The sequence below is a fragment of the Cygnus olor genome, chromosome 2 (genome assembly GCF_009769625.2).
Source record: "Cygnus olor isolate bCygOlo1 chromosome 2, bCygOlo1.pri.v2, whole genome shotgun sequence".
Lineage (NCBI taxonomy): Eukaryota > Metazoa > Chordata > Aves > Anseriformes > Anatidae > Cygnus > Cygnus olor.
Genome location: NC_049170.1, coordinates 29,980,087 through 30,006,189, shown reverse-complemented (window position 1 = coordinate 30,006,189; position 26,103 = coordinate 29,980,087). Strand labels below are relative to the sequence as shown.

Below are 26,103 nucleotides of genomic sequence, written 5' to 3'. Positions count from 1 at the left end.
AAAATAATAACATACCATTTCTGCAAGAGATAACATTATTTGTCATTCCGATTAGAACAAAATTAAGATAGATAAGTAAAGTATTGTAGACAACTGTTACCCTTAAACTTCTGATGTGAATTATTTAATTAATTGTTCCCATTTTATGCTATAATGATAAACATTTCAGTAGGTCCATGCATATTTCATTTGGTGCATCTTTTAAATTTAGAGCTATATCATTACCAAACTAAATTAGAGACTAGATAATTAATATTTAACTCATGTTAAAACATCTTGACACTTGTAGGCTTAACCACTGCCCTTCATTTAATACAGTTATATGAAACATCTATTTACATCTATTTGTAAATTGCCTCTTAATTTTAAAACAAATGGATCACCAGTATAACTTCATAGAGAAAATAAATGGCAAAACCTCAAAGAAACTAGCATTTTAGCAATGCAGAAAAGGCCTATCTCTATGAGTGTTCCAGAATTTATTCTCTGCTGAACAGATAGTCAAGAAGTAAAAACAAGAACCTTAGATAAACTGGAAGAAAAGCTACAGAGATATATTTTCAGGGCATGTCTAACAACTGATTTGGATTTTCAATTTAAGCTCAATGAAAGAAAGGAGAAAAAAAAAAGAAAAAAAAAAAAAGCCCAAAACATTCCAGGAAGCCATGGTATTTGCCATAGAAATTGAATCTTGCCTTGAAGCACTAAGCAGCTGTTACTGAGAAATATGGAAACTATTTACCATAAGAGGCAAATGCATGAAGAAAATAGATTCTAATCTGGTTCATGATATTACTGATTTTTTTTAAAGAAAAATGGAAAAACAATATAAATGGGCAGTAATACAAGCCATCAGAGATAAATGCTGACACTGTGGGGAAAAGCCATTAGAAGAACGCTAAGTAAACAACCCTCCACAACAAGAGTGAAGGTTCTAAAAAGTTCAATGAAACCTACCTTCAAGGTCAGGAAGAGCTTGGTTTAAAGTCAGGAAAGGAGAGTCTCATACCTGAAGGATAAAAAAACAAACAAACAAACAAAAAAAAAACCTGTTTGCTTTCAAGGATAAAAGATTAGTTCAAAAATTAAGAGCCCAAAAAGTCTGGGATCAAAACTGGAAACATACAATTAGCTATTACTATTTAGGAGTTGTGTCTACTTAACTAAGGTTTCTAATCTGTCTTTCAAAAGTGAAGTGGAGATGCTCAGGTAGACAAATGTATTTCATTGTGCTCAACAACTTTATCCTATCTCAGGAAAAGCATTCTAACTTTCTGTCTTAGATGACAGAAAAAAAAAAAAAATATACAGAAATGAAGTCTTATTCAATAGTAATATTTTTTGCCAGCTCTAGTACTCAGTTTGAAAAAGTCATTTTGGGGAATAATCAACTTTAAACCCGCCTCTCCCCAAAACAGAGATTTTCAGTATGTTATTTAAAGTCCACAGGCCAAATTGTCTATCAATTAACTATGACTTCAGAGAATCAGCAAAACTGCAGCTGCAAAGAGCAGAAGCTTGCTAGGATGAAAATTTCTTTCCAACTCTGTGATTTTGAAAGAACCCCAAATTTAAGTTCTCATTTTTGAGGGAAAAAAAAAAAAGATAACGATGAACTCTGTATTTCTACTACTTACCAGCCCATGTTTTTTTAACACTTAAGTGGATGCTAAACCCCACTCAGATCATTGGGATTTAAACACTTGTAAATGATATCACAAATAAGGGCTCATACATAAACAACAGTTGTTTGTTGTTTTTCTTTTTCGTTGTGATGACTTCACAGTCCATTTTCAAACTTTTACATATGAAGAACCATTAAGATCAAGAGTGTGTGGTTTTTTTTGTTGTTGTTTTGTTTTGTTTTTGGTTGGTTGCTTGCTTTTTCTTTTTTCTTTTTTTTTTTTCCTGTATTATACATAATATGCCTCATATTCTTTTACTTGTGCATTCCTTTTGATAATTTCATCTCAGTTCTTTATATGTATAAAAATAACAGTGATGCATATGTGAATTAGAATGTCATACTAAAATGAGTTCATAAGATGGAGTAAGACAGAAATTAAAAGTGTAGGTACAAGACATGAGATGGATAAGGTTCAATGGGACAGTCCTTTTTGTAAAAAATGGTCAGAATTTTGGATTACCTAAGTTTTATTTTGAAGAAATTTAAATCTCATTTTCAGAAAGACCTCAAATACAGCGAGACACTTAATGGAATTATCACTTCTTTATTCCCTTGTGATGTTTGGAGGTGAGTCAAAATTAAACTGTGGGTGACAGTTCAAAAGTGTAATTTTCATTCTGGACATTTATACTGATTTAATTAAATGATCATACCTGCGGTAACTTCTCTCTCAAATGCTTAGCTGAAATCTTACAGAGGGAAATGATGTTCATTAAGAAATTCCCTTAGTATAGCAAAGGGACAGAAAGCCTAAAATGGCAAACAATCAGGCTACTGACTGGCAAAAGGGTATCCACATTTGTTAGAGCCCTGAAAAGTGTGGTTGGGACTAATAGAGAACATCAAGAAAAACATATGACAAGGTTGAGTGACATTCAACATTTGGGTGGCTAAAGAGCAAAGCTGTAAGAAAAACAAAGTGATTGCCTGGAGTGCAAAGATCCTGTCAACATGAAAACAAGTTAAACAAACAATTTTACTCTTTAAATTCATATTGAGGAGTGTGTCATCATGATGTAACTGAACTCCTTAAAATCAAATCAATCAATCACTGCAGCACTTTGTGGAAGAGCAAGAAGCAGAAAACAGAAACTTGACAGACTGATCTACCTTTGCCCTGATGTTAACTTGTCAACATTTGTAACCTCAGAAGGGTAAATCAGACAATGTATAAATTATTCTTAGTAGTGACAGCTGCTGTCCTTTTTCTCTCAATGCATGCAAAACTCACTGATTCGGTTTCGGCATTATTGTTGTTATTAAAAGTGGAAAAAAAAAAAAAAGGGGGGGGGGTTCATCTAACATCATCTTCAAGAGAGAGATAAAAACCAAAAGAAAAACAGTAAATGTTTTGTAGTGTTGGAGTTTGTCTCAGTCCACCACCCACCACCAGCAGATCAATAATCTGGTTATTGGAAAAGATGACTTTGGACAAGAGCATAATTCCTCTCTTCTGGGGTCCAGAGCTACCCTGAAATGTCATTACAGCTGAACAGAAATGACATCCAACGCACTCAAATGACACCTCAAGCCTTTTGGCCCATGGGAACCTCAAAAGATTTTCAGAAACAGTGGTAAACCAGCTCCAATATTCAGGGCAGGAATGATGCTACCAGTAGCTCTGATTGGAAGTGAAATCCTTCACAGGCACTGCTCATTCGAAGAAAAATTAAACAAATCAAAATGTTCTTTGTTCCCCTTCCAGAACTTAGCAAACACTGAAAAACAAATGTAGAAATTGGCCCTATTTTTATAAAACAAAATCCTTCAGTAACTTGTGATGAATTCTGGTGTGTGGAAAAGTCAAGATTTAACTGGTAAACCCCTAAAACCCAACTTGACTCACTGCAGTGTGGATAACAGATGCAGCTGAGAGTCTTATTGTCTTAAAAGTCTGTCAGTCCTATCATCTGAATGGGCTGAAGCCTGAAAAGAGAGGAAGTCCACCAATTCCCAATGAAGGCTGAGGTCTTTCAAGATCTTTCAGGTCCTCTGGGAGTTCAGTATAATCTTCAGTAGTTATAAGCCAAACTATTTGTTTCATTTTTCTTACTGCAGACTGCAGGTTGTGTGTTTTAAGGCTTTAGGCACTTCAGACCAATGTGTAAATCTACTATTCATTTTAGTGATCTGCTGTTGCTGTCCAAGCACTCAGGTGAATCAGATGTTTCCAGTTGGATCTGTAGTATATGTAAAAGGTGGTGGTTTTTTTTTTTTTTTTTGATGTTGTTCTTTTGCTTTTGAGTCTCAGAAAAAGCACTGTGAATTAGATTACTGTGTCCTTAGAGGTGAAACTAGATAAAGCAATTGAAGAAAAGAGTGTCTAGGCATGTTGAAAAAACAGTATCACTAGGAATCAGGATCAGAACTTTATAATGTCTAAACAATTTGTTGAGGAGGCTGATAAGAAGTGCGAAAAGAGACACAAATTTGGAAGGATAAGCAGAAAGGATCAGGATGAGATACAAGCTGTCAAATTGCAGAAAGTATTTTAATCTACTGTTAACCAATGCCTCAAACATTACTTAGAACAAAAAAAATAGGAAAAGTGTGTGTGTGTATATGTGTAGATAGGACCCTAGCCCATGAAAGTAAGAAAGAGAGAGTGGTAAGGTATATAAAATATGCTGATTATTGATGCAGTTCTTTTGTCTCCTTATAGAAAACAGAGGTGAAAGTTGTATGTAGAGTCAGCATGTAAAAGGTTAGGTAATTATCCAAACAAATCTGAATTGTTACTCTAGAGAATGTACTGAATGTCTCATCTAGCATTTGTCAGCTGGCTCTTCAGTACAAAGATAATGCACTTTCTTAGAGGTAGATTTGACTGTTTCCACCTCTACTCCCAGTAACTCCCAATTAAATTCCAGGCTGTGCCAAGAAAATGGATGTAAAATGCAACAGCAGTCCTTCAATAGCTAGAAATAATATGCTTCCCTTTCTCTAAACATGGTGAATGAGGAAAAGTAAATGCTCCTGCTCCCACGTGTGTCTCTTGTTCTCATAGCACAGGACAAACAGAAGGCAGTATGACCTGTTACATAGCAGGGACGGGGCAAGCCATACCATACAAAGCAGAGAGGTTTGCTGTCTGGAACTGCTGGTATTTCAGTGTCACATTCCTATTCACCTCCTCACTGTACCTCCCCATTGTAACACCATTGTCTCCTTTTTCCTTTCAGGGACAAGAAGTTATCTGAAAGAATATTTGGGAACAATTAACAAATATGAACACTAACATTCTGGATGGGCACAATCTTCTGCAGAGTAACAACTAGAAATTTCTTCATTGCTTACTTTCAAATGATCAAAAGCAATCACATCGAGTAATATGAGTTTGCCAGAATAAATAAGGAAACAAATACACACAAATCCTTGGTATGAGATTAAGGAAATGAAAAGCTGAAAGCATGTAATTCATTTTTCAGGTGAAAAAGTTATTTATGATGTCTATTATAATTACAATTGTGAAAACTTAAGGATTTTTTATACACTTTATATATTTTCATCTAAATAGAGCTGTTTCATTGTGGGCTGACTTATGTAAATGCTAAACAACAGTCCCTTCTTGTACCTTTTTTTCTTTCAGCAACTGCTGAAGTCTTCATTTACACTGCACAAATTATCCTTAGCAGCAGGTAGGAAGCAATCAGCAAGGTGTAGCTGGCAATAGGTCTATTTTCATTACAAGATGGAGAGAGCCAGGGGACATGACATTTGTCCAACATAGCCAGGAAGGACTCTATTAGGAAAACTGACTCCAGAGAATTGTAGTCTTGCTTAGGAGACACTGAAAGGGGGAATGCGGAATGGGGGAAAGAGGTTGGGAGGTGTTTTGTTGTTGTTGTTTTGCTTTGCTTGGTGTTTTTGTTGTTGAAGTTTTGTGTTTTTGTTTGTGTGTGTGTGTGTGTTGGTTTTTTTGTTTGTTTTGTTTTGTTTTACTCATTAGGATAATGAAAAAGACAAAATTCAGAAATAATTTTAAAACATTTAAAAATTTCCCACAATGCCATGAAACATATTCTTCTGTTCTTGAGTACCCTGAGCATTTCAGAATGATAAGATTTCACAGCAACTCATCAGTGAAACTATCAATAACAAATATGGAGGAAGAAAACATGATGACTTTTATGGGATAAAGGAAAATCCTGGCTAATGGAATTACTGCAGTCTGGATAATTTTTTGAAGCAGTAGAATAAAACAATGGACAGACTCTTAACCATCTAACTTTAAACACTAAACTGAGATACAAAAAATCAGAAACTGAATGTCCCACGGTGTCTCTTGAAGTTGATTTCAACCCCATAAAGTTCTTAATTATCTTTTCAAGGTAATTGTCTCTCCTCTTGAAACTCAATGGTTGGAATTTTCCCCATTAACTCTTATTATTGCTTGTTTCAGTTTTTCTTTGAGTAACCACTCTGGTGCCTCTCTTCAGTGAGCAGGAATGTTGTAATCTTTAAAGTATTAACTGAATGTCTTATAAGGATTTTTTTTTCTCCAGAACAGTGAAAACAAAGAACTCTTTTAAGCAAATGAATGCCTAGCAGACTGTATTTGGTTGCTACTGGCCTTGCAACTAAACTTCCCACTTTACTATAAAGGTGGAATAAAACCGTCTTGTTAACTTTCAGAGTAATAAAACATATTTTCATTCTTACTCAAGCAAAATTCCTAATATAGTCAACACTATAAATTCAGATTTGAATATAGACTACAGTCTCCAGCTAAAGGAATTAAACTGTAGAAACATCTTGACAAATCCTTATTTATTTATAACAAGAGGATCTTTAAGGTCCCTTCCAATCCAAAGAATTCTGAGATTCTGTGATTCTATGTATATGTTAAATGTAATCCTCATAAGAATAATAATGCCTAATTACCTGAATAAGATCCCTAGAGTATAGGTGAATAGATGCCTTTTTTAGAGATCGGAAAATAAAACACCAGATTGCTTGTAGCAAAGTAGGATACTGAATTCTCATATTCTGAGTCCTACGTTAGCACTTGAATCATAGGAGTAGCATGCCACCAACATCGGTAAGTTACACATTTAATCGTAAATGGAAAGGAAAAGATTAATCCTTGACTTTTCACACACCATCCACCTCTCTCAGAATCTACGCAAGAGGACTTCAAGAGAAATTCTCTCTTGCGACCTTTCTACAGGCTGTGGAATTCTAGGTGTCTCTAGGTACCTGACAGTTAACACAGATCTGTGAAGCAAAAGAACATTGAGTAGATAAACTAAGTTGTACTGAAGTTTTTTTCCAAGCATTTTTATTTCATTTTAAATTCTAAAAGCTAGAAAATGTAACAGATCTCAGACAATTGAATAAAGCGTTATCATCAGTTCATAAAAACTCAGATGTGGTACTTGTCCCTGATAGAAAGCATAGTGTGACTGCATATTCAATATAATACAAGACATGGAGAAAAACTGCAAAGGTGGGGCAGGGAAAGGAAAAAATAGTAGAACTGATACCATACTTCACAGAAAATCTCCAAGCTGAGGCAACTACCCCAAACTGTTTGTTGACTTGATCCTGAAACATTGTTTCAGCCCTGATTTTAGAAAAAGAACATTCTCAACTCAATTTTTTTTAAATATATATTATAGGACCGTGCATTTCGCAGGTGGCACTTGATTACCCATTTAAGCTCTCTCAAATGCTATCTAGATCCAACTGCAAGTTGCAGAAGTTCATGCCATGAAATATTGGACAACTAAAACTCAAAAAATGAAACAGTCCTCAGATGCACTGACTCCATGTTAATTCTGAACAACAAAGAGAAGTCAAGTTATAGTTTCGTCTTGTTTTAATTCATCCCTTTATCCCTATATTTTCCTTTAATTATCTTTTATCACAATTAATCTTACTGCCTAAAGTTTCACATAGTTTTCTTAGGAACAAGCAGGTATCACTCATCTTACTTTGCAAAGAAGATCAAAGAAAAATGGAGCATAATTACCATCCCTTGATCCTCAGTCTGCTTGTATCTCCAGACTACACTAACTCTCCATGATTTTATGGAGCTACTTCAGCAATATGAATTATTACAGGATAAAGCTTCTTGCCATATTTATATGCCAAAAGATTCCTTCACATTTTTCCAGTGCATACAGTTAATATTTCAAAAGCTAAATTTAACAGTCCTAGATGGATCCCAATCAAAAGCCTTGAAAATAAAGAAATTAAACATGATCATTGTGCAATTAAGTTGTGGTAAGTTGTTTTTGTTTGTTTGTTTAATCACTCCATCCATAGACAAAGATTATATGTAAGGACCTTCAACAGCTTCGTTGACTAAGCTATGTTTAAGAATCTCCAGCCCAACCTGAAATCCTCATTAATACAGCATATGCATTATACTCTGTGCTCTCTTTGTTGCTCGAAGTAAGAGAAAATAGTTTTAAAAAGTATTATATAAGTGAAAACTTTTGATCTGAACACTGGCAGTCCGAGCTTTCCAGTAAATGTTTTTTGTACCACTATATTAACTTCAGTGGGCTGTACCTGAAATTACATAAGCAATTCTATGAAATGAACCAGTGGCAGAAATTGTAACTACAGCTAAACCTGCTAACCTTCAGTTCTATTTAATTCCTAAGAAAAAAAAAGGATTTCGTTCTGCACTCCATGTCAGCAGGCTTAGGTTAAAAACTTCTTTATATTCTTGAGTAGGTGCAGTAAATTTAGTTCTTTGCTTTCATATTTGTTATGATGTACTTCTCCACTGCACTATAATATACCCTTTGTTGTACCTGTTTAAATATCATCCATACATGAAAGGCAGAAAGGCAGTGAAATTATATCAGCATGTCTTTTCTGAAAGCAAGCAGTGTTGGAACAAAATGAAAGCAGCAAATATATCCTTCCTGCTCCTCTTCTGCTTTCTGAAACTTTTTCAAGTTCTGAGAGATACAAGAGAAATGCAATTAAAACAATTCACTAAGTGCTTTATTTGCCACCTGCCATTCATTGAATACCTGCTGGTAAAAGTGAGTTTTTTTACTTGCAGATTTGTCCTGATAGACTGGAATTATGAAAGTTCGTGAGTGCTCTGGGAGCCACATGAGGATAAATATAGATTCAATCAAATCAACTCAAATTTAGCAATACCGAGGTAAAAAGTGAATTACTTTCAGGTTGTCCCAAGGATATTTTTGTTTAACAGAACCAGGATAGTATATGAAGGCAGTTTTGTTAAAAATACAGAAAATCTTTACTGGTTGATTCTTCCATTACATTGTTTACTATACAAATTGCAAGTTTTTACAATTTTCCAAGCTTTTTTTTTTTTTAATCCAAAACTTATCATACATTCAGACAAGCTTATAGAATGTTATCTTCATTAAACTTTTTGCCATTTTGGAGATTGTTAGTTAGGAAAAAAATGGTTTATATATATTTGTGATGTAATTGGGCAAGACCTATTTATATCCTTATACCAACAGATCTGCTGGCCAATTTCAGCAAGTATGACACAGAAGAGATCCCAGAGAAAGTTTCAATTCACGGGCTGAAATAATCAGAGGTATCCATCCCTCCATCATTTGTAGTGTATATTCTCAAGACAGCTCTTTTGCCTTATATATTTAGTCTTGCTGAATTGCACTAATAGCATGTGCTACTATACTTTTGCGAAAGGAAGAGAGAACCTTGTATTGCCTAGCATTGAAAATGTTAAAAAGCACATCCCTCACTAGACATTGTAAAGGAGAGTGAGGAGAGGAAAAAAGAACAGAAATCATTTTATATTTTTTCCCTTGCTTATGGATCTCCTTGTGAATTATCAGAAGGTACAACAAGGTGATACACACCTTGGGCAAGCCTAAGGAGCCTGGGAGTACAAGATTTGAACATTGAGTCCAATTAAAACTGTTAGTACAAGTAGCTAGTTAGTACATCAAAGATTTCTATTTAAATATATCTCTCTTCTTATTCTTTGCTTTATAATTTAATTATAGAGATTATAGAGGACAATTGAATGTCCTTATAATGTCAGGCTTTGTTTATTTGTTTTTTAATTAGAAAGTCTTTTATAATTGTCTCACTGCTTATTAAAATTCATGTTATCTTTCTGATCAAAGATGTTGGAAAAGCTGTTATGTGAAACATATCTGTATGTCATAAAACCAGACAATCAGATGGGGTAAAACAGAAATGTTCTGTAAATGCTGAAGTATGTGTAAAACTGACAGACACTATTCATCTGGCCTTATATAGTAGATCACTGAATTGATTCAAATTCAAAAGTCAAATACATAGCGTACGTTACTTTAAGAACAACATAATTAAAGCTTCAAAGCTTAGTTAAAAGGCAATTCAACTGCAGTAGTCAATTTTCATTGTTTTTATGGCTGGCTTCTTGAAGATCTGTGAGAGAAGAGCTAAATGTACAGACAATATCTGTACCACAGTTATGACATGTGAAACAGAAGACTTGAGCGTACTTGTTTAAAAGCATAGGAACTATTCTTGGCATACACAGAACTCCATTCCCTTTTGAGGAAGTTAAACACAGGCATCTTGTGCAGACAGCAATTCATGCCATAATGATGCAGATTTTATTTTCAAGTTCACCTAAATACTTACAAAGTTTAATACCTCAAAGTCAGGCTGAAAATAGTGGCAACAGGTACTTGTCACCATTGACAAACGAGGATTGTTCGGAAAAAAAGACAGAATTAGCTAAGTAAATTTCATAAACTAATTTATTTTATGTTAGTATTCTCATGAACCAATTTAACTCAGTTTATAATGTCAGCATTTACTATGTCAATAAAAATATAGCTTTATACTATAATGTTGGGCAGAGTTTCATTTCAGTAAATCAAGGAGATGCCACATTTTCATTTCAGCAAGTCATTTCTAGTAAAAACAAGGTCATTATAAAGTCATTCTTTCAACAGACTGACGGGAGGTAAATCTAAAATGACCCTGTAAGGATTTTAACTAGCATGTGGTAAAGACATAGGTAGTGTCTAAAATGCAGTAATTTCAAGTGGAGCTGAAAAATAGTACTTTATCTAGTTAAATATTTCAGATCCACAACTGCCTCAGTTTCTTGTTCTCTAGTATGAGGTGTTAAACAAAACCTAAGCTAAAGACATGGAATTATTGTTAACTCTTCCAGTAAAATATTACTTTTACATAGATCATGCCATGTACATCAATATAAAAAGACATGCAGAACAAATATTTCATGCTACAAGTTTCTTTTAAACTTTGGGGAAAAATTTTAAAGTTTTTTTTTTTTTTCTCTAATGAAATGAGCTCTTTACATATAAATTATATTGTAATAACAGAGCTCCCTGGTGGAAAAGAGTTCCTTCTCCTGCTGGCAAAAATTAAAATAATCACAGATGGCTAATGATCAAAAATACTGACTGACAGCTCTGAAGTACAAGGCATAGATAATATTCTCAGAGCTACAATTTATTTATACTCAGAACTGGCTTTAGGCACCCACAATATCTGTGTTCATGATGTCCTATTATAAAAGAGATCTTATAGCCACCACTGCAGTATCTGCTGACAGGGTTTGTCCTTAAGACTAAATTGATCTCCATAATAATTTCACCAATACACATATGTTCCAGTATACCAATTATTTGAAATAATCCTTCATAATTAGCTAAAATTGTTCAAACTTTAAAAACATATAGACTCCATTATTTTTATTTGCATTATAATAATAATGATTTTTTTTTCATTTGAGTTCTTAGAGATATTGTATTCTACTTCAGAGCTGATACACTGCAGAAGTCACTCAGTGCAAAGGAAGGGTCTGAAACATATTAGTTTCCTGTATTTGATTGATGGTGTCCTATCTTTTTGATAGTGCTCAAAAACCTATGAGGAGTTGGGTCTCATTCCCACTTATGTTAGTTGAAATGTTTAATTGATTCCACCAGGAGCTAGACGAGTTTACAGGCAATTCTGGTTGTCTCAGATGTTTCTTATTTATTATCTTATAGCACCACCAAAAAATGTGCTAAACACTGTAAAGCAGAAGCCTATCTCCAATTTCAAACACTGGCAGTGTTGTAGACTTTATAGTCCTTACTTTTCAGTATGCATCCAACTTCCATCACCATATGTTTTCTAAGAGAATGTCTGCCTTTTTGAAGTGTAATTTCTAGCTCTTCTAAGCTGGAGAAAAAGCTGGAGAGAGATTCCCGACCTATTAAAAAGTTTTAGTAATAAGAATGCAATTTTTAAATACCCCCAAAATATTACCTTTGGGAACTAGGAATATTCCCTATGAAAATACTATATGGGAGTAGGTCTGTAGAAATATTTCTTCTTCTTCCATTTCATTTTCAGCTGCATATGAGAAGATGGCTGAAAAAATGACAAAGTTTCTTTGAACTTCACTATTGGGGGGGGGGAGAGAGAAAGAGATCCTTCTTATGGAAAAACTACATATTATCGGACACTAGAGAATTCACGAGGAAGAAAACTTCAGTGTTCCAAACTGCATGAAAACTGATAGAACATGCAGTTGCTTAGATGTTGCAGTTCATATCCATAAGCACCACAAATCAGGCGTCATCAATCACAGAGCTCTGAGAACTAATTACTTAATAAAACTTTTGATTTTAAACTAACCATGAATTTTGAAGTCCAACTAATGATTTTTGTGCTGAGAGTCAGTAGCTGGCACGGTGCATAGTCTCAGACTAATATTGGTTCACTTTCTTTTTATTCAAACGTCTGACTGGACCTCTGCTATATGAGATGGAAGCTCTGGATATAAGAAGAATCATTTATTAACACAGCTGCTGTTATGCCAGGATACTGTAAATTTTGCAATAACAGGAAAGGAGCTGGAGTGGTAATTAATGTAGAAACTTTTCCCCATGCAAACAGTGCTATTGTAGATAAACTGAGCTTCACTTCAAATAGGAATATTTTCAGCAAATAACTTATATTATTTTCTCTAAACACAAGTGTACTTTATAAGTTATAGATAGTCTATGACTTACAAGCATTCCAGCAGTCACAAGGTCTTTGTCTGCTAGCTAGTTTGATAATGACTATTTAGGGCAAAAGCTGGCATACTATGTTACATTATACAACACAGTCAATGATCCTAAAACAAAACAAAAGGTGGTTTTTTGTTTTGTTTCGTTTTGTGTTTTTTTTTTTTTTTTTTTTTTTTTTTTAGTAAAAGACATGTTAGATGTTACGGGGCTTCACAAAAGAGCTCTTTTAAAGAGCATGTATTCATTCTACCCTTTCTGAAATTCAGTTACAGCCAAGTGAACTATCACAAGTAAACTATTTCACTGAACTGAACAACAGTAAACCAAAATGAGTAAAAGTACTAAAAGCATGCCTGAGGCAACAGAAACTTTGGTGTTAATTTCCATTTCTTTCAAGTGTATTTGATGAATGATGTGACAAAAGAATCCTAATTAAAGTCGAAATCCTGCATACTAAATAAATTAGAAGTGCCACTACATTCATCTTCTACAATGATAATACTGCCACTTTTGCTTCTTCTCTGTGCCCCTTTGCTTACATCTGTGGCAGTAACTCAGCAAAGGGCACTGCCAGCACAGATAGGGGAATAGATACTGTTCCTCCAAATAGAGATATAACAGGACAAATTGCTCTGTTTCTCTTCACCACCTTCAATTTACACAAAGAAAAGCTATCAGGAGCATTCAGCGTGTTTTTAGGTATTTATTTTTCTTCTCACATGACTTAAAACTTGACAAGCAGCACCAAGAGCACTCTGCTCTTCAGCAGTACTAGACAAGCTGCTGTGTTTATGGCCATTAATTTTTTATTTCTTTTAGTACTGGAGAATCATTAAGTACATATATACTTGGGGTAATATATAATCCTAATGGGCTGGAAGGCAACACTGAAGGGATGAAATTCTATGGCTTGTGTCACACAAGCCAGGCAAGACAATCATAAATGACCTTAAAATCTATGAATCTTTCAAGTAGCTGCCCCATTCAATAAGCAGACTGGAACATGAATTATGACTCCCAGGAGACATCCTTTCCCTGCTCCCCTTTTGTTCCAGGGAGTACTCTGAAATACTTTAGGAGAAAGTTTATATCCCTGGTGTGCCCGAGCAGTAGGCTCATCTTTTCCCATTTTCTTTCCACTACTATTTCCACCACAAATACACTCAAAATCTGCCAAGGCAAACAAACTTGGTGCCTCGGTGTCTCTAGTTCCCATTTGTACTAAGGCCTCTGACAAGATCAGTCCTAAAAACAGGCTGTAGTCAACAGGAACTCAGAGGCACCCACAGAGCCTAATATCACAACTTTGACAGAGGATAATAATGGGGGCCTATTAGAAAAAGTGTAAAACATTAAAAGCACAAAATATTTCTCCAAATTATTCTCTCAGACCACATCAATGTATAATTTCTGATTTACAGTTCATGTCTATATATTTAATATCTCATGATATACTGTATATATACAGAGTATTCATGACTTCTCTGAAGTGATAGAATATCCCATTCCTACAACAGCATGGAACACACACACACACAGGATGTTCTGTTTTACCTCATCACAGTGGTACCCCGCTTATTGGCTCTTTCTAAACAATATGGTTTCTTTGTATTTTCTAAATGACAGAAGTGACAGAACCTCTCCCTCCTTTTCATATGAGGTTTTAAAGAAATCTTCAAATTTCCTTTTTCAGAGGAAATGACAGAGACAATTATGTTAATGAAAAAGAGATTTTTTGCTTATATCTGATACAGTTTAGGACCTGTTTTTACTCCCAATCTAGCTAGCAAAATTGTAATGAGCTACATTTTTTTAAAGTACAGCAAATAAAAATACATCTTGTGTACAGTATATAATTTCCACAATTTTTGTCAGCAGATGAATTTTGTAGCCCTAATTTTCTCCTATGAATTTTGAATTAGTATTTTAGAAAGACTGTTTCTTGATCCTAACTATAATAGTGATCATTTCATTGATCATGGTGTGTTGTTGGACTAATGATCTTATATAGGTAGATATACATAGATTTAATACATTTCATAAGTCAGGGAGACATGCTGAGACACATACTGTGTTGATATAAAGCTATTAATTCAAGCGCCCATCTTACACATGCAAAATTGAATATTTGTAGCACCAGCTCTTGAATATGAACTTTACTTTCAGATACTCATAGTGAGATATTATATTGCAAGTTCACTAAAGAAAAATAAATTTTTCACCACGTCTTTAATGTGTTCTTTCTTAGGGCTAAAGCAGGTTGCATCTGTTCTTCATCACTTTGACTTCATTATAACTGACCTTGATACTTTCCGTCACTGTCTGCTGTGATCCCTGGGGATTAAGTGCCCAAAAGTTATCGATTTATATACGTGTATATGAGTTGTCATCTCTGTATACTTAATAACTGATTGTCAAAGTACTTTTGCACAATGCACCTTGCTTTGTTGGCAGAACAAGTGCCCTTTCTCAACTCTATATTCAGGTCCTTTTCTTTGGGGTATGTGACTGCCAACTAGCGCGATAAAGTGTAAATACACAAGCTTCTCAGTAATGACCCAGTTGGTGGTACTCAGAACCCTTGGCTAAAAAGTGAGAGATAGCTCTTCCAAGTTTTTCTTTTTCTTTTCTTTTTTTTTTTTTTTCCCTTTTTCCTCAGGACTGCTGAAAAACATAGCATGAGGCATGGCCATTAGAAGAAATCTAGATTTGGCTGTGATTTTCAAAGGAAATTATCTTCTTGCAGGTCTGGAGAAGAAAATGGTATTCCTGTCGGTATTTTCAAAATTGGTAAATAATCTAAAATAAGTTGTAAAACTCCTATTGGGCCAAAATACCAATTTTTAAAATGCTACCCACCCAAAATCTCTGATCTGAGATTTATGTTCATGGTATATGGTTTATGTTTGTGGTATAAACACATGTAAGGTTTTGTTTCTTTGTTTGTTTGTTTGTTTTACCCCCATAACCTGTTCTTTAAAGCTTTATTTAATCTTAAGGGTTTATGAAGTGTTTTTCCAAGCTGGTAATTTTGCCAGGGACTCAGCTAGAGTTGTGGTGTTGTGTGGTGTTTCTTTTTTTTTTTTTTCCTTTAGATAAAGTTCTGTATTTTTTTCTTATATTAATCAAATTCTAGTTTGTTTGTTTGTTTGTTTCTCATTTTAAATTTATTAATGGAGACAAAATGATGGAAAATACTTTTTTTTTTTTTTCCCTAGGGGAAAAAAAAAAAAATTACATTCAACTAGTGGCCTTGCAAGTTGATCAAGTTTAGAAACTGAGGTTAAATGAATGACATAGTTTCTTAAACTTCTTGCATGCATCAGAAGTGTAACAATAGTTTACTTAAGACACGCATTTTGGTGTGTGGTTTAAACTTTGAGACATAGAAGAGCATCTTTCTGTTACTCAACAATATTTCCTGGAGCTATAGTGTATTGATCCTAAAATAAATGTATAATATACTGGACAGAGTAAACTGTTCTTGTTGTGTAATGTTTCCTTATCCCTCTACAGATTTATAACATCTTTTAACACAACAAGGGAAAATTTTGATCTTTTATCAACTACTCCAACAAAACAATCCATTTAAATAATGTGTCTGAAACTGTAGTCTATGGAGATAATCAGTAGCTTATTAACCTTAATCATAACAACACATTATCACTATCTGGTTTCATGTTGACTAATTTGCAGAACAATGGGGAAGGGCACACTCAGCACATAAGACTGTTCCTAGTTCTTGGCACTGCATAAATACAGTGACCCTCACTTGAAATGTCAGAGACTTAAGAAAAAGCTGTATCATACGATGAAGGAAGACAGTCAGGAAAAGAGAATCATGTAATCAGAGAGTTAGTTAAAAAATAAACACTTGCTAAACCTCTGGACAAAGTGAGATCATCATCAAACAGACACCTAGAGCACAGAATAAAGGTCAGTTACCTTTTATCATGTTTGTGTAGCTTCAGTTAAACTAACAAGCAGCAGCATGTGCTTAAGGTCATAGTTAAACACTTTTGCCTTGATAAATGAGCTGTGTATTCAGTGCTTCCCTTTCAACAGCATGGCCATATTGGAACTCTGATCTACAAGAAAAAGGCAGACATCAGAAAAGGAAGCAATTTACTTGGGGACAGAAATGAAGTTACATCTTCACTCATTCATTTCAGATGGTAGCAGGAAATAATATGTCAAATAATACAATAACAATAAATCAAAACAACAAAAATGTAGTGGATAAGCCTCAAAAATAAAACAGTTCACTCTAATTTGGGGGAGTGAAAGTGAAGAATATATTGAATTCTTTTTAGTTCCATGAAAAGAAACTGGAAAAATACCAGTTTTGGAAAAGATTTTTAAAATTCCTGAACATGCTAGAAGATTGAAGCTGGCCAGCCTAGAAGTGAAGTAAGATAGCTGGCAGAAAAATATGTTTTCACTGAAACTTCTCATTAAATCAATTCTGCCATAAAACATTTCCTTGCTTTCCCAGATTTTTTCTATCATTAAACTCTGCCCCACTGATCTTAATAAAAGGGTCAGTTTCAAAATGCACACTGACAATGTCTTATTATCTCAATATCTGTCTTGGTTGAAATCATGATTAGAAGCTCTAATTTCAAAATCTGCATTTTTTTCACAAAGAAACAATTCATCCTGCTATTTTAAATCAGAGCAAAATATTGAGAATCTTCTGGTTTTATTTTTAGAAGGGTCAAAATCACTGAAAATGTTTTGCCTTCAATTATTTGTACATTAAAGGTACATTAGGTACATAACAGAACACCTATTGTGGAAATCCTATCTCTTGATCCTAATGAACTTATTATGTTTAATGCAATAGACACTTTGCCGAGTTACAACTGCTTTATTCATATGATTCCCATGAACAAACCTCCAGCTCTGTTAGGAAGAAGTAAGACTATAAGCCTTATGAGAGATTTAGATGGCAGGGACTCTATCCCAAAAGGAGTAAAGGTGGATAAATAAACTGAAGCTTCTAATATAATATACCGCAATACATAACAGTTATAACAGTTTTATTGAAATCATTTAAAAGAAAAAAAAGAAGAAAAAAAAAAAAGAAGGAAATTTTAGGAGAAATAAAATAATTTATTTGATAATGTAGGATTATAACATTTTCAGTGGGAAAAAAATATGAATTCTAGAAAAACTGCAATATATATCTGAATAACATTCCAAAAGAAAAGAATCAAGTTCTACTTTCTATATATATTACGAAAAAAAACTTTGCTAAAACTGTTTATAAAGTGTAATTCATGTGTCAACATCTCAAAATTTATAATTAGAGACAATTCTGCTGCAATAAATTGAAGAAATCCTAACTACTCTGCCTTCTCCCTTTTCAATGAATTATACTATATATCTCTGTGTGTATACCGCATGTGTATATGTCTTTATATGTACGCTGCACCTTAATAGTTATTGAGTCACAGGACAGAAACTGTTTGCTTATATGGTTTGCACGTCATAGAAAAATGTGCAAACTTCAATAGACCAGAGTGTTTCCTCCTGCTACAGGGAAAACTATTGTATAATACCTGGTTGTAGTTATTTCTGTGATGCAGAGAATAGTAACAATATGTTTATGCTATGATAAGAGTTCAAGAACTATTTTCTGTAAATTGCAGTAGAAAGGAGATACTTTTAACACAGTGCTGCTGCTGTCATTAGGATCTAAAAGCAAGGATTCTTAGACCTTGTTTGTATTAGATAAACTGGTAAAGTTGAAATATATATATATTGTGTATATATATATATATATATATATATATATAAAAGCTTTGAGGACCTACTTTGAGGACCTCTTCTTCAGGTGTCAAAAGAAGCAACAAAGTGTGATATGCTAAAAAAAAATACTTTTTTTTAAATGGAAGAAGCACTTGTGCTTCTTTCATAACACAGGTTTTGTTCTTTTTTGTCTTTGGTCTTCTCGGTCTTGAACCAGAATAATTAAATGTAGGAAAAATTCTGAAAATACTAAATCCGTTCAAAACTGCAGTACATATTCTGATATTAAGAGAGCTGAAAGCATTATAGAGACATTTTACCAAAAATTTACTTGACACATCATAACAACTTTGTAATGGAAGTTTTAAAGTAGGAAGAAGCGAAATAGAAGAGAGGTGAATAGCATACAGAAAACTAGGAACAGTAACTAAGACTGATGGAAAAGGAGAAATATCAGGATGCTGGGTAACTAATGCTAAAGCTAAAATGAAGTTTCAGCCAACTGTTCTTGACCAAAAATAAAACAGTATGGTTTGGGAGAAATAATTACTTTAGTGAGACCTCATTATTTCATTGATACAGATTTGTAGTTCCTGAAATGAAATTATTGCAATTTTGTCACAAAACTGGCACAAATACAAGGACTCTACAAAACAAAGCTTCTCCATATTATTCTGCTAGTACCAAGCCTCTCTGACTCAGAAAGTAACTGTGTTTTTATCCTGTGTGTCATTGGCCTATCAGTCCTATGTCACAGTTGTGATATTGCAGTAAACTATCTGGTAAAGTTCTGAGGTGATTCAGGTTCTAAATCTGCCAGGGACTAGACAGAAAACAAACAAACAAAAAACAATAATTCTCATGGGCCATTTATTAGGATTGAGGCAGAAATGTCTCAAATGTACTATACATGACAAGAGAATGATCCCACAAGAAACTGTAGCCCATCCAAGATAATCTTGAAGATTCAGGGCTTTTGAAGCAAATGTATGTCTACATTTATGTATTTATATCTTCAAACTATTTAGTGATACTGCTCATAAATAAGCAGAGGTTCACATTATCTAAAACTGTATCATCATTTCACAGCAGTGATGATTTCCAGCATGTTTTATAAGAATGCAGAATTTGAATTTTACTGAAACTAAGAGTGCTGTGAACAGATTCCACACTTAGTGTATGTATCTTGGTCTGATCTGAAATAATGTGGAAAATGTATCTGACTATGCATTACTCTAGGCAAATATTGCCCATAAACTTAAGTGACTATTTGAGGCTTTATCTACTTGGTAAGCAGTAAGTGTAAAAAATAGAATTAGCTTTCTGGTTATTTGGTATCTAACCATAACAAACTATGAAAACATTTTGGTGTGAAAACAAAAGCTAATCTCATCTCTTATCCTATTGCCTGCCTCTTGGTCCTTTACAATGCATTTTGCTTATGCAGTCAAACAATATCTGTTTATGATAAAATTGCAACGTCTTCACTTAATAAAGAAATTATGTTTTTATTCAGTGTTTATGCTGATATCTTAAGCGTCATGCACACTGCTATGTAGTGACAAGACCAAATACACTTTGGCTTAGTTTCAACATAAAAATTAGAAGGTGTTGATTTTATTACCACTCTGGCGATATATTTGAAAGCATGTTAATGAGTATTAATGTCTTATGTTTAGCCAAAAGAATTTCTGAAGTCAGAGTGCTATTTTTTCTGCTTTAAAACATTAGCAGTAAAGAGCTGAATACAGACATGTATTTTGATAAGCATACTAGATCCTGTTAGCCAATAGTTGGATACAACTGAAAAATCTACCTACTGTACACACAAATCTTATGTTGCATTTTGGTAAAATAGTAAAGCTGATGAGAAAAATATCTGTATTCCACTGGAATTTATCAAGAATATTCAGACAAGAGCAAAAGGAATTATATTATTTAGCTGAAGAATTTTTCAGTTGTCAAGATAAACATTTCTTGAGAATTTATTTGGATTATTTTAAGAAATACCAAGTAGTCTGAACAATCAATTGGATGGAAATCACTATGAAACTTTTTATGTTTCCTTTAACAGAATGCTTCACATTTTTTCCTTAACATTTTTTTTCAATCCATTATGAGACTGAATTCAACAAGGAATTAGATGAGAATTGAAGCTTCTGCTTCAGAAAACAGACTAGCAGCTAGACAACAGAAAACAGATGCCAATTATTTGCCAGTGTCTGCTATAGAACAAAACATTTTATGACATTTACTTTGTCTTAGCAAAGCTGCCGTTGATGTCAGAGAAGCACCAGTCAGCAGGTTTTTAAAGCAGGCTCTATATGGTCCAGGATATCAAATCATTTCTTACATTTTTCTAAAGATGAAAAGAAGAAAAATACATAGTACTTTATATAGAGTAGCAACAAAGCTATATATATTAGCACAATCTGGAGTATTGCTGTCTTACACTGTGAGACCAGACTTGCTTAATAGACTAAGTGAAAACAGAACTTGTGCTGCGTAGATTTAGAAGCCACAAGATAGGATTTCTTTTGTCACACACTGAACAGGGAAGAATTCAAGCTGTGCAATAGAGAATAAAACCAATCTTTCACCACTATATTAGCTGTCTTTATTTGGCCTGAGTATATATTTGTAAGGTGGACTAGTCTTCTGCTTGAGTCATCCAAGGAATACAGGAGTTGGTGCCACTACTTACAGGATAACTTAACACAGTATTTATTGATAATAAATGTGAAGTCAGACCAACAGCAAACAATTCTCTTAATCTAGACCAACATTCAAAACTTTTAATGTTATTTAAAGGTTAATTCTGTAATAATGTTTTTATCTAGCAAATACTCTAGATGGTTACACTGGCAGAACATGCCATAGTGTCTGTGGTATACCTTATTTCATCAGCATGAACCATAAAGACAAAATGTTTTCTGAAGATAGAAATTATACTGATGTTAACAAACTATACCTGTACTGCTCTACCAGCCAAACCTGTATAGCTACCAACTGACTAGGTCTTAGATTAAGGGCAAAGGATAGATGCCCAAAACACCTTGAAGATCACTGCTGGCAATGGAAGGCAATGCAGTTTAACAGTTTTTGCACAGGGCTGTATATACTAAGGGCACTACTACATGCAGATGTATGAGAATTAGTGAGAAATATATAAATATATATATATGTATATTTGTTTATATCCAATTTTTAAAAGCATCGTATTGCTGCAGTTTCTTATGGGGAACATCTGCCACCTGTGGCAAAACTGTAATGTACTCCCTTAGCTGAAGAACTCATTGTAATTGTGAAATCGGTGGGGGTTTAGGCATTGTTCAATAACGGCAAGCATCACACATGACCTACCAAACACCTGTCACCTGATCACCTGAGGTCACCAATCACCTGACACTATGTCACGCCAGGCCTCTCACACCTGATTTCTAAAAGATCTTTTGAGTCTTTTCTAATCAAACTGCCTTTACCTTCAGTTCAACAGTCTCATTATTGTGGGCCTACCACCCACAATAAGTTAGTCAGGGACTATTACTCAGGTGAGCAGCTTCAGCTCATTTTCCTCTTTCCAGTCTTCCTTCTATAAGGTTTCAAAGTATTGCGACATTTCAACTATATTGTGCTTCAACCACCTCTATCAGAATACTTGGTTACAAAAATAAATCACCAAGTCTTATTCAAAATACTATTAGCATAAAAGTCTGGTGCTCAGTATTCTTTTGGGGACTGTTTCAGAGAACTCAAGTGGAGATAAGTCCCTGTAAGGTTTTAGCATAGTTTTCCTAGGGCCCGTCTGCAATATAAAATGAGTTGTGACACGGAGGACAAGCTAGCTCTGACCAAAGCAGCTCCAGGATGACATCACTGCAGCAATATGCTCAAACTCTGTTAATTGCTATTTCACAAATAATTAACCACTATTTTTATTTATGTGGTGACTGAAAACTCCAATATAAAAAAAAAAAGACATTTTTATTAATATTTTCCAGAAATAGAAATTATAATCTCAATCATATTAACTTTTTGGAAAAGAAAATAAAAAATCAGCATGATGAACTATCACTTTATTAAGAACAGAACTTTTTTGTGTGTGAAAAAATAAAAAATCCACTTGCTTTTCTACTAGTCAAGAATTCTGATTATAAAGAATCACTCTTCCAATTATCACATTTCTCACAGGCTTAAAGAGGGGGTTGAACAGTGAAAAAGAATGAAGACTGAACTCATCCTCTCTGGATGATGAGCCAGCATGTTGAGGAAGAGAGGCTGAAAGGTTCAAGAAGATTTAATGAAGTCACAGGGAAGGTGCTGTACTTCTGTGGACCAGTAGTGCAGTTTTTACTCATGTGAATAGTTCCACTGATTTCAGGTAAATAGTCATTCAATATTAAGCCACTGATGATTAATAAATGTTTGAAAACAAGGCCAAAGACCTGGTCTTATTTTAAGTCTCAAAGGCAGGTAGTTTATATCTAACCTAATAGATCAGAACCTTGACTTGCTCATTAGCTGAGAACCTCTGCCCTCCTTCTTAGGCCCAATTCTCTCAGATGAACTGCCAGATGGAAGCTGCTACAATTGTACACAGGACAAATTCCATGTCATTAATGGATCAGGTGTTTAATGATTTTGGATGCATCAAGTTTGCCCATCTTCTTAAAAGGTCTCTTCTCAAATATAATAGTGGCTGTGGCACCAAGGATCATTTACAGAAAAGGTTGGCACCTCCCAATCCATCAAACCATCAGCTTTATGTGCTCATATGGTGAATTTGTCAGGGAGTTTGTATTGGTTTCTTAAACAGTGGTTAGGACTGCTATTACTAATACTCATGAGCCAGTAATTCAGCTTCACGGACATCAGAAAAAGCTTTAACTAAGGCCCACAAAGTACTTAGAATTCACGTCATTAACTATAAAATGTAGCCTTCACACAAGAAAGGTTGCATTTGATTTAAAAGTTTTATTTCTTCAAGTAAAAGTTGATAAGCCAGAAATGTTTTAACTCATGAATGTTTGCAAGTTTTTTGTTTTGTTTTGTTTTTGTCTATAGAAACCTGAACAGATGCAAAACAAATCTTTATAATGGAAAAAAAAAAAGTTATTGACTGAAGTCACATAAGTTAACACGACTTTCACATATTTTATTACCTGATTTTATCACAATTACCTTATTTTCTCTGGTAAAATAAGATCCTGTTGAGTTGCATGGCAATTTCCCACAAGGCAAAGGAAAGAGAAAAGAAAAATTCCTGTACTGGAGTGTGAGGGATTCATTTTGAAAATCTTTTGCATAAAAATGTAGATAAGCAGAATAAGAGATTTTCTAAGTAAGATTAGGGTAACCATATTCTAAACACTAAACCTTACTCAAAGAGGAAGATGGAGTTTTCATGACTTACTGCTGTTACAGTTACAAATCTCTGATTTTCTTCAAGCTTTTTGGTTAGTATAACCAAAGTAGTATATATATTATCTTTGCTGCCTACAAGCTACATTGGTGACATATTAAGAAGCTGGGCAAATTAAACCCAAATGGATAAGTTTGGGTCTCTAATGGGGACTTTCTGTTCTTTATTAATTGGCTAAATTACAGTAAATTCAGGATAACAATAAATAGATGCTCTCCATGCAAGGACTTGGGGGTGGAACTAGATGTTCTTTGAGGTCCCTTCCAACCCAAGCCATTCAATGATTTCCGTATTCACCTGCCACCAACTCACCAGCTGGTCCAATAGAGCACCTTACTGGTATTCTAATTATGGGAGACTCCACAGAAGCTGAGTGCCATTTTAGACAGTCTAGGGGTTTTGATGCTTCCCTATGATGATGGCAGATACAATACAAGACTTGATAGAAGAGAGAGAGGGAATGTCAGCGACATTTAAGTATCTTAAATCTGTATCCCTGTATTAAGTCAGGTGACAGGGTGGGTGGGAATCTTGGTGTACTGGTTAACATTGTCATGCACTAAGTTATATCAAGGACAGCTCTTCTCAGCTCTCATAATGAAATAATTTTGGTGCTAGGCTAGCCATTACTTTTGCCCATAAAGTATCTGTTAGCTTAACCAATTTAGTGTGAGTATACAGCTCCACCATGCAGGACTGAATAGTCTACTTTCTGAGAAATAACACTAGAAAAGCATTTTGTTCCTTTTTTAATTTCAAAAATGTTTAATCAGGATATTTAGATTGAGTCTTTTATTTTTCAGTGGAGTCTATGTATAAAGAACTCTTCCAAACATTTTTTATATGAAATAGTGATGTGGGACAGTGTACTGTATCACCACCCTTCCTCTTCTGAAATGCTACTTTCCTTGATTAACCCAGCCTGGGTTTGGCAAGGTCTAGGCACTGCAAGATCATTGAGAGACAGCAGCTCAGCTGAACTGACAATGAAGCAGGATCTGGTAGTTCCCATCTGTTTAAATCTCAAAGGTAAAACACTTCATTAAGGAAGCTCCCACCAAGTTCTGAATTCCTTTTTGCAAAGCCTAGACCCTTGTTCACCTGACATTCTGAACTCACTGACATCAGGAGTTGTTTCTGCCCCCACCCCCAACCAAGAGCTTGCCTCTGTGAAAGTATTTTTTTCTGTGAAAGTAGTAGTTTCCAAGTCTCCTCAGTCTATTCCTGTCATGGTTTTGGCTGGGATAGAGTTAATTTTCTTCATAGAGGCTCACACAATGCTGTGTTTCTGTTTTTTTGATGTAAAAAGTGATGATAACACTTCACTGTTCTTAGTTCTGTTCTTAGTTGTTGCTGAGCAGTGCTTACACAGAGCCAAGCACTTTTCTGCTTCTTGTGCTGCCCTGCCAGGGAGAAGGCTGGAAGGGTGGGGGTGCCCAAGGAGCTCGGAGGGGATGGCTGACCCAGGCTGACCAAAGGGATATCCCATACCATATGGTGTCATGTTCAGCAATAAAAGCTGGAGTAAAGGAGGAAGGGAGGACATTCAAAGTGATAGTCTTTTTCTTCCCAAGAAAACATTACACATGATGAGCCCTGCTTTCCTGGGGGTGGCTGAACACCCGCCTGCTGATGAGAGGCAGTGAATGAATTCCTTGCTTTGCTTTGCTTGTGCGCATAGCTTTTGCTTTACCTAGTGGATTGTCTTTATCTCAGCCCATGAGATCTCGCACTTTTACCTTTCCAATTCTCTCCCCCATCACACCTAGGGAGAGTGAGCAAGCGACAGTGGGGTACTGAGCTGCCTGCCAGGGTTAAACAACTCCAAAGTCAGCACTGAAGGCACGGGACAACCTGTACCAGGGAGATGCTCATCTTCTACATGAACTGAGAGGGAACAGGAGCTTTTTCCTGCTTACAAACACTGCTCTGCTGATTGGCAGAGACTTGCCTTCTCACAGAGCAAAGGGATGCTTTGAAACCATGCCCTAGTTTTGTCATTACTGTTTGTTGTTTTTTTCCTCGCTTATAAACAAACATGTTTCCTGTACTGATACTAATTGCTTTTGTGTAGAAATGATTTTAACTCACAAAAACATACTTTTGAATATGGAAGAAAATATCTTTCTGTTCAATGTAGATGGTCAGTTCACGTCCCTTTTTATCCTGATCATTACCCTCTGTCCAAAGAAGAATATTCTTGGCCAATTTTTCATAGCAAACATCTCCATCTGCACTGAAAT

At 34.8% G+C, this 26,103-nt stretch overlaps 1 long non-coding RNA gene across 1 annotated transcript in view; it reads right to left on the bottom strand.

The window, feature by feature from the left end:
- Positions 1-968: 968 nt before the first annotated feature.
- The window catches only part of LOC121066298, a 90,766-nt gene continuing 65,631 nt past the window's right edge, over positions 969-26,103 (bottom strand). The window contains exon 3 of the long non-coding RNA XR_005817647.1: positions 969-1,009. This is a non-coding gene — a long non-coding RNA (uncharacterized LOC121066298). The remainder of the gene's footprint in view (positions 1,010-26,103) is intronic.